Source organism: Poecilia latipinna, unplaced genomic scaffold (genome assembly GCF_001443285.1).
Source record: "Poecilia latipinna isolate Pla-1442-1.1 unplaced genomic scaffold, P_latipinna-1.0 Scaffold3122, whole genome shotgun sequence".
NCBI classification, from domain to species: domain Eukaryota; kingdom Metazoa; phylum Chordata; class Actinopteri; order Cyprinodontiformes; family Poeciliidae; genus Poecilia; species Poecilia latipinna.
In genome coordinates, this window is record NW_015115738.1 from 6,129 (window position 1) to 16,017 (window position 9,889).

A 9,889-nucleotide genomic window follows, 5' to 3' on the forward strand; every position below is an offset into this window, starting at 1 on the left:
TTTAAAAGTCCATTAAAAGTGCTAACTTTGCATGATTTTGTAAATTATGATAATTTAATAGAGTGAAAAAAACATAAAATGGCTTTAAAATTCCTAGTATTTCATATGTTGAGCAAATCAAAGGAAAACAAATCTTAAGCAGGTTTTTCCTTTATGTGTTTAATCTTTACAAAAGGCTTTTTTTATTCAGACAAATCTGCATTTTCACACTTTATGTAAATTAAACATCAAGATGTAGCGCACTGCTAATGAGCTACATCTTGATCCGATTGTATCTTGACATTAAAAACAAAGAAATGAAATATTATAGGAAAACAAACGAGGTTGTCAACTTTTTCTTGATTTAAGCAAATTTTATTCAAGAAAAATAAAGTTCACCTGATGTGGGTGTCAAGATTATGTTTTTATACGACATTTAGCCAAACAAGAATGGTTGCTTGAAAACGACTAATATTAACTTCTTAGTGAAGCGTGTATTAGTATTTTACATCCAAAAACAATGTCAGTTTTGTTGCTGGGATTAATTAATTTGTTTCATGGGATTAATCCATCCATCTAAAACAGATTATGGAATGTGCTTTGATATATTAAATTACTAATTGTGAATAATTATTGTGCATTTTTAGTGTCTTTATCTTATCTATTGTAAGTACAAACAGACTGTCACATTGTCTCATTAGTAGATTCATTTTTTTTCAAACTTCTAAAAATAACATTTCTGCTGTCATAACCTCCATGTTTCTCATTAAGCAGAGTTGTTATAAATTATTGTTTAGGCTGTTAAGTTAACCTTCCCTTGATCTGCCAAAAACCTCTAAATATGCTTTTCATTAAGTATGATTGAGAAATAAAGGTGTTAAAACATCAGTGTTTGTCTAATTAATCTAAATTTGTTTCATTTGGTGATAATGAAGTTTTCAATATTTTAACTTGTTGAATGGGTTTGTGAATAACTGAATTTGAACCAGTCTATATATTATTGATTATAATTTCTGTTTATAAATCAGACTTTCAGATGGCATTTGTTGGGAATTGCATCCAAGTAAATTAAATGAATCAAATTAATGCATAAATCCAGATACAGAGTAACTATTCTTTTTTTTACAAAAAATAGTTATTTGTAGAGATCTTAAAAGTTGCAACTTTTATAATAAGCGATGAGAAAATATCCCTTTATAAGGTGGAAGTTGCCCTGTGTAGCAAAGCTTTTCTGTATTTTTTGTTGAACATAGATGATCTGTATATTGATATCTGTGCCTCGTGCTTCAGAATAGAAAAACATATCCATCTTTGATCTCTGTTGCAGGTAATTTTTTGCCTGATGTACAGTTTACATGCAACAGTAAGCAAATGTGGGGCTATAATGTGGGTTTTTGCTTTCAATTATGTATGAAAAAATTGACTTGAATCAACAGGATGGTATATTAGACGTTAATTACAAACCCGTTTTGTAGTCACGCCAGTCTAGAGTTATGTGTTAAGCATAATTGACCTAAAAGGCTGAGGAGGCGTACTAAAAGATTTCACAGAATCAAGATCAAAGCTGCACTCGTTACCATTTAACCATTTAACATTAATGATTCTGTGCAACAGCCGGTGAAGAGCAGAGGGATATACACTGTCCAGAAATATTGAGCTCAACTCAATGCTACAAACTGCAGTTTTGAAAGCTCTGATCTGTTTCCAGTTAGATTTGGACTCAGTCAAGTTTGCCTTTAGTCATGCATTGTGTTCATAATCTTTATGGACAGAATTTCTAGGTGCTGTCAAGGTGTTGAGTGTTTCCACTTTGGTGGTCTCAGGATTAGATCCCAGCTTTTCACAGACGATGTGCCTCTGTTGGCTTCATCAGGTCATGATGTCCAGCTTTTGCAGAAACAATGGACCACCACCAGAAAAGGGTAGAGTGCCCTCTTCAGGTTGGTGTATTGGTCATAAAGTAAAAAAATGGAGGTTGGTTTGTCTGCAGTGAAGTTTTGTCAAGCATGATATGTCTGTAGTTTCAGTGAAACAGTGAAAGTAACAAGGTTTTTCCTCCATAAACCTGAATCAACGCTAGGGTCCTTACAGAAAAATATAGTTTAGTATGAGGCCCAAGAACCTGTTTAAATTTAAGTTATATACTCTTTACTAAAATGAATCCAGCAGTTCCAAAATGCCCCCACAGGAACATGAGAAGAACAAACTATAATCACCACTACTTTAAATCTAAAGCAAAGCTCAGACCAAGGCTTGCCTGAGTAATGAGGCTGACACTCTGGGCTGCAACGTGGAATAAGAATATAGGTCAGGCTTCATATGGAAAAAATTTACTTTATTCAGTATGTTTCAGCAATGTAAGCAGTTCTGTTACATTTAACTGCAAAAAGCAAAAGATAAGAACAAATGTGCAAATATCTTAGCAATTAGCTGAGCTTTGTTCAATGCTTTCAGCACAGTGGGGGAGTTTAAATATTTCCATTTCTTTTATTGGTTATGTTGGATCACAGGTTCAGAGTAGTCACATTAAACAGGGGGTCATTCTGAGTTCAGAAATAAATGTTAGAAAATTATCCTCATGCTCTCTTAAAAAAGGGAGTTTGACAGAACAGAAAATATTTTTGAGTGATATTAGAGTCAAAAACCAACTACAATCTTTTTTTTTCTTTGCCAAAGTAGCCGTTTTAGCCTGATGCAACATTTTCAATTAAACCATGCCACTGGTTTCGTTGAAAAATCTGTCTAATAGTCACCATCTGGGATCTGTGTATAATGAACCCACAGCATATACTGGAAGTTATACTGTAACACTCAGAGTCAGTATCCCACATTATAGGCTTCCCTCATATCATGTCGCTCTAATTTCTGTTAACCTTTTTTAATGCTACATGCACAGAATATTAATGCATTTTATTTAGGCTTTATGTATTTGGGAAAACAATTCAATAGTATAGAGGAAGAAAATGGTGATTTGTTTTACAGAAGCAAGTCTGAAAAGTCCAGTAGGTCGACGCATTTAGTGTCATGGAAGCTGATGTACCTAAATACAATCCAGAATAACAAATTGAGTCCATAATCTTGGTGCATTTACAACTGCTCTGTGAAGACATTTTATTCTATTTGAGAACATTTGTCAACAAACAAGGATCGTAAAGTTTAAAGCAGTGCTGTTATAAAACAAGATCCCAAGCCTCTTGCAGAAAACTGTTCAAGTCATTATTTGAAAATAAAAGGGGTTTTACACTGCTGCAAACCCACCAAGACAATCCAACCAAGAAGACCAAACAAGGATAAAACTAATCAGATATATTGCTGGATGGGTCTGCAGATATCCAAAGTATAGATGGAAAAATGTTGAAAAAAAAAAAAAAAAAAACATTAGGAATAAGGTAACCTGGTCAAACAATCCTAAAATGTAACCTTATTGGCTGAGTTGCAGAATGCCACTTGTAGTAAAAAGTAACGTTAAACATCACCCAAAACACACCATCACCGCTGTGAAACACGGTGGTGGCAGCATCATGCTGTGAGGATATTTTTTCCGGTGGTGCAGCAATAGGTCAGCACTAGTTCAATTGGCAGATTATTTTCCCTTAAACATTGGAAAAATATATTTTTATAACTTAAATAATCTCCCATTGGAACTAGTCGTTTTTAATCAATATTAATGAACTATTTACTTAAAAGAAGCTAAAAACCTACTTATAAGTTAGTTGTCTTGAAATAAGACAAAAGTAATATATTTGCACTGGATACTAGATCAGAAATACTTGCTAAGATTTTGTTTTTGCAGAGAGAGGATAATCCTGTTGGAAGAAAACAGATTGCAAGGACTGAGGTGGATGTTGGCCTTCCAGACAGAATCTTTAGAAACATTTAATCGTTGCCGTTTACAGATGTTATCCATCCAGTCTGACTGAGCTTAAGCTGTTTCACAAAGAATGGCCAAAACTTTCAGTCTCTTGGTAATTTAAACGTGGTGTATATACTCCGAAAGAACTGCAGCAATAATAAGAAAGAAAGCACTTCCAAAAAGTATTGACTGAGAGCCCTGAATACATATACCTTTTATATCTGTTATCTTATAATTGTTCTTTCATCTAAAATTCCAATAAAAATCAAGGTTTATGCTCATAAGTCAACAAAATGTGAATATTAGTAATGAAATCACAGCACAAAGACAATAAGAGTGCATCCTGCTGTGTCCTGTTCCAGTGCAAATATATTAAAGTAATCCTAATAATAAGACACACCAACTTAAAAATAACTTTTCAGCAAGAATTAGAGGCTTGTTTTAAGTAAATGATTCCTTATTTAAGTTAAAAAAGTACTAATTCCATCCCCAGATAAATTAACTTATAACATGGGGAAGTTATAAGTGAAATAATCAGCCAATATGCAAATGGAGCATGTTTTTTTTCATCCCTAAAGGAATTATTGACTTAAAACCAGTTTCTATATATTGCTGAAAAGTTACTTGCAAGTTAGTTTTGTTTTAATTCAAGCATCCTAAGATATTCACTCTAGAAACTAAACCAAAAATACTTGGTAAGACTGTTTTTGCAGTGAATGTAAACTCCAGCTCATGTTTACGGTGCTTTGAAATATCAATCACCTTTTTTTAAGTAATGAAATATTTATGGAACTTCAGCTGGTGTCACTTAGCCGAGCAATCTGGGTTACCAAGCCATGAGAGAAGCAGAGACTGTATAACTGATGTATTAACTAGGTCACAACACAAGCAAGTCCAGTATTCCCAGTTGGACTACCCTGCTGTTTCCCCTGCTATCTGGCTGCTGCACAAACTCTTGGATCCTGGAAACTGTCAGGAGAAAAGGTTGGAGGAGGGGGGGGGCTGTGTGTATGAACTAAGTGAGAGCAGTTGTGTTTCCCTGGCGGTATTGAGTCCAGAATCTTGGACAGCTTTACACCAGTAGAGCTGGCCAAGCTGCCCGGTCTTCATTTATGTAGAGCCAGTGGTGAACTGAGCCAAGCACTCCAGAAAAGAAAACTACTGCACACATGAGAAGTCCTCATCATTAGCATTTCTCTTACCTGTAGCAGACAGATGTCATATCACATTGAGTTTGTAATAAAAAAATAAAATCTCCACAAAAACGGTCGAGGACTAAGAATAAGTCGGATTTAAAACAACTGAAACTGCTGCTGAATCTCACAGATGGTAAACAAATACATGTTCACAAAAGATCCCTGTTACGCTTATGGCTGTTTTTTGAGTTTTACAAAAAGAACTGGTAGAGGCTGCTGACATTTTCAGTCGGTCGGCGCCTCAGTCTAACTTTGCCAAGAGTCGAGCAAACTCAGATTTTTGCATCAGGCTGTCAGGTTTGCAGATTCAGCAGACGATCAAACATCAAAATAAATCTTTTGAGTTTGTTGTATTAAAAGTCAGAAAACTAAGATTAGTTTTAAAAAGTTGTGACATCTTTTAATTAACGGAACAATTTGTCTTTGGAGAGCTCCTCTCTTTATATCCAAAGACTCTCCATCTCTCTCCTCTCTGAATGAAATACCCTTATTGTGTCCTTCCACTCTCCAACTCTGCTTCTGCTTTCAAACCTGCTCTGCAACCTTTCATAGAGTGGAAAACCCACAATTCAAAAGAAAAACTACTTAAAACACAAAACCACAGGAAAAATATCATTTCATCCTTTCTGTTTTTCCCTTTCCTTCCTCCAGGGCTTTAAACAGTCTGACCACACGCTGTGCACCCTTCATTATGCTCGCAATAAAACGCAGCTGATAGCAGCTATATGCGGCCAGTTGCTGAGATTACACAGAAGAAAGCATTAGAAACAATCACAGTGTGGTGGAAATCCGAGGCAGACTGCGCGCTCAAGTGTGTCCAGAATGACTCTGAGCATCTGCCGCCTCGGACAAATTAAATGTGGAGTAATTATGAGTGGAGGCTCCCCGGAGTTGTCTGACTCAACACACTCCGACACCAAAAGGTGTGGCGCTGCGTGGGTTTGCTCTCACTAATTAACAAAACTGAGGGCGCGCAGGAGCGCGCAGGGACCCACGGAATAAAATGAATGTTCCTTCAACTTGAGTTACGCGTCTTGCAGAGAAATGTTGGTTGTTACCTCGGAACAGGAAGGCTTTGCTGCCGTTGTGAAGTCCAGCCACTTGGGTAATTCCATAAGTGGCATTTGCCTGGTCAAGTTCGCTGATTATATCAATCTGGTAATCTTGATCTGATCCGAAACCAAAAGCTGAACAGAAAGAAAGATCAAGGTTAGGGAAACGAATCTAATTATGACCGAATACAGTTTAAAAAAAAAGCATTCACTATAAAAACAAAATTAGTTATTTTAAAAGCCTCTTTTGGAGCAAGTTGCGCAGTGGTTATGTAGATACTTTATTCATATCGCTGCATCTCCTGCCTGCAGTCATCACCTGTGCTCACACGGGCTGTAGGTGCACTGCACGTTAAAGGTGCAGGTAGAAGGTTTCATCTGTTACTCTGTCAGTTCTGTCGCTATTTTCCGCAGGTAACTTATGCAACACACAATAATCACTAAATCCAAAGGCGCTGAGGGGAATCTTAACTTGGTCATACATGCACAGCGGAGAAAGAGACCAAAAACGTAAACAAGCTCAAGTTAAAACAAAATCCCTCACAGCGGTCAAGCATTTTTCGTGCGCTCACCTGGTTTGGTGAAAAGGAAAAACAACGACAGAGCTACGTAAATATCCATCTGTGCCGGAGTTGCGTAGTACAGAGTCCGCGAGTTGTGCGCTCCGCTGTGAATCCACACCAGCCAACAACTCTGGTCCGTCTGGCGCTGTGCGCTGTTCACACCTCGTCTGGATGTAGATGAACGGAGGAATGGTCCACGGCGCGAGCGCAGGGGTTCCCTACCGGAAAAAAGCACGCGACGCTTTAATGTTTGCACGCGCCTGATGAATCTCCGCGCGGCATAAGGAGGCAGAAATGTGCGCTTTTTACCCCGGATGGAAAACAGCCAGACTGCGGATAGATATTCCGGCTGCAGATGCAACTATCAGCCAGTGCTGTCCCCCCGTTCAGACGGCAGAAAGTTCCGGTTCTGAAGGTGAGAAAGGAGATTTGAAGTAAAAACTCGCAGAGCGGAGAGTGTGGGAAATTATCTCACCGATATGTGAATTTCTCCTTTTTCTTATAAGTCTTTAAAAAATGATCAGGTTTTCAGATTTCACGACTCCAGCTCACTTTTCTTGGCCAATATCTGAAGGAGGAATTTACTTCCTGATCAGTTCCCTCAGCTCCTGAATCTGTCAGATTGTCTTGTCTCCTCTCCGTCGTCTAACAGCCATGGGATTTTCACCGCTGCTCCATCCTGCCTCCTCCTGTGGCCTGTCCTTATTGTGAACCATTAATCATACTCCTACTCATCCCTGCCTCTAATTTGTGTACATTGTCAGGTTGTCTGGGTTGCCTTCATCTACACAACAGCAAAGGCAGAAGCACAATGTTCACCTGCAAAACGGCTCTACTATGACGGGATTTTACACTGAAAACGAAAATAGGTGATCCAACTTTAAAAATATATATTTATTGCAAGTAATCAAATTAAGTTTACCCAACATAAGTTATCATCTTCAATACATATAGATACAACAAGATTAATTAACTTAGTTTGGTTGCATTACATGTACCGTAACGAATAAACGCAATTTAAGTTGGAGCACTATTTTCTTTAGTGTAGAGTTATTGTATATTGATTACATTTCTGTTAAAAAAAAGTTTGAGATCCCATAAATTTTCTAGAAACAATTAGATTTGAGCTCAAAAAGTTTTACATTTGGACTTTTGAAACTCAAAAATTAGGGGTTTTTTTTCTCTAGAAAATCTTTGAATCTTCAAGCTCAGAAATTCTCAATTCTCACATTAATATAAAAAATTATTTTTCCCCCTCCATCTAGAATGGCCAATACGTCGCCGTAGTTGTACACAATGAATGGCGAAGTGTCTTTGGGATGCGGGTCACCACTCCAGCCTCTCAAATTAGATTGTAAACAACAGCAGGATTCACATGGAGGCCAAATCACTGATCCAGGGCCAAACAAAACAGAAAAAAGAAAAAGGAAGCATTATTTGGAAATTGAGGCTTCTGAGGAGCTCAGAGTGGAGATTCAGTTGTTTCTAGGCAGGCTGTCAAATTTGCAGGCAGCATAATTTCTGCTTTTCAGACCTTTAATAAGTACAAAACAACACAAATAAATTGTTCAGCTCAAAGCTGCCTGACTCTTTAAGCCTCCTATTATCTCTTTAAAGATAACAGTTGAATCATATAAAAATCTGAATTTATTTGTATTGTTCTGAGTTCATTACCGATTCTTTTCTTTCTAAACAATCCCTGACTGACATTTCTATACAGATGAAGCTCCGAGTTCTTCTCTGCTTCATCCAGGGAACAAAAGCTGGTGCCTTACAAAAGTGTGCACAACACCCCAGTCACATTGCAAACCTTTTCTGTTTTACATGTGTCAAACTCGAGGCTCGGGGGCCAAATCTGGACCGCCATAACTTTTTATGTGGCCCTCTACACTCCAGAGACACATAAATAAAATCAAAGCAGTTTTTATCTGTCTACTGCCAAATTACATCACTTATGGAAACTCACACAATATCAACAGATCCTGCATCCTTTCACACGCAAGAGCTCATTGCAACTTTCCAACAAAATGGTCAAAACCAGTCGACTTAAGTGATGCAGGTGGCAGTATTTCTAAAACTTTATTTACATATTGTTGAGTTTTAGTCTGTGATCAACGTGTGGATTAAGAAAAACTCATCACACAAGTGCAAATATGCAAAATTTCTGCTGTATTATAAAACACAAAGTTCTACATAAGTAAAATGTTGAAAAACAGTTTACTGTTTGTATTTAGCCAACTCTACTAAGACATGGTCAAACTTTAAGAGCTTTAATCAAAAAACTGTGACCCCAACAGCAGACTTAATATGAAGGAAGCTAAAAGGTGTTTTGGTGGTAGCATCATCATGCAATGACGGGTGAAACTGGTCAGAGATGATGGGAAAGAGGATCAAAATACAGAAATCAGAAAGATTTGGGACACCTGAAAAGATTCAAGTTCCTGCATGAGTTCATGCAGCCAGAGGCGCAATCAAACGGTTAGAAGTTTAGAAGAATATTTTTGTAAGCACTTTATGAGTAGTGAATAACTGTCCAGAATTAAAACCATAAGAAGACTCCAATAAACTGCTGCACATGTTTAAAACTGCTTGTGACAAACTGGTTCAGTTTGTGTTAACCACCTGCCCCTTATTCTTATTTCTGATGTATTTAATCTTTCTATAGTTGGTCATATTGTTTCAATTTAAACATTGCTGTTGCAACTTTGCCTCGCTCACTATCCCAGGTTTGTTTGTGGAAGCATCATGTTGCAGTTTGCATCTATGTTTATGTTTCAGTTAAAGCTAACACTTCTGGACCATTAGCTGAATACGTTTCTTGTTTCCAGGTGCATTTCTGTTAAATTGTTCTCTTTTACTCACCATTGTTTGTCCATTTTCATGCCACAGACAGGTGTATGGGAGGGGCAGGCCCAGCATTTCCTGCTTAAATGACTGTATGACGTCACTGATTACATCACTGGGTCCTACCAAATGGAGGGTTTTTTTTTTGTATTGTTTGTTTTCTTTTTTCCTTTAAAGCAGGGGTCCCCAAACTTTTTCCTGCGAGGGCCACATAGCTGTTCCTTTCTGTGGTCGGGGGCCGGTCTTAGTTTTTGCAGTAAAAAAAAACAAAGAAATTCTTGTCGACGGGGGGGGAGGAGACGACGACACTTTTGGATAGATTTTTACCCAGAATGCAAATGGAAAAAACCGTGAGTGAAACGGTGACTGGGACTGACGAGTATATATTCCATTGAGGGAAAG

At 37.6% G+C, this 9,889-nt stretch overlaps 1 long non-coding RNA gene across 1 annotated transcript; it reads right to left on the reverse strand.

The window, feature by feature from the left end:
• Positions 1 to 5,009: 5,009 nt before the first annotated feature.
• On the reverse strand, positions 5,010 to 9,632 carry LOC106940201 (uncharacterized). The gene is made up of 4 exons (XR_001423032.1): positions 9,506 to 9,632; positions 6,953 to 7,052; positions 6,653 to 6,861; positions 5,010 to 6,215 (listed from the first exon to the last, which is right to left on the reverse strand). It is a non-coding gene; the product is annotated as an uncharacterized LOC106940201 (long non-coding RNA).
• Between the last annotated feature and the right edge of the window lie 257 nt (positions 9,633 to 9,889).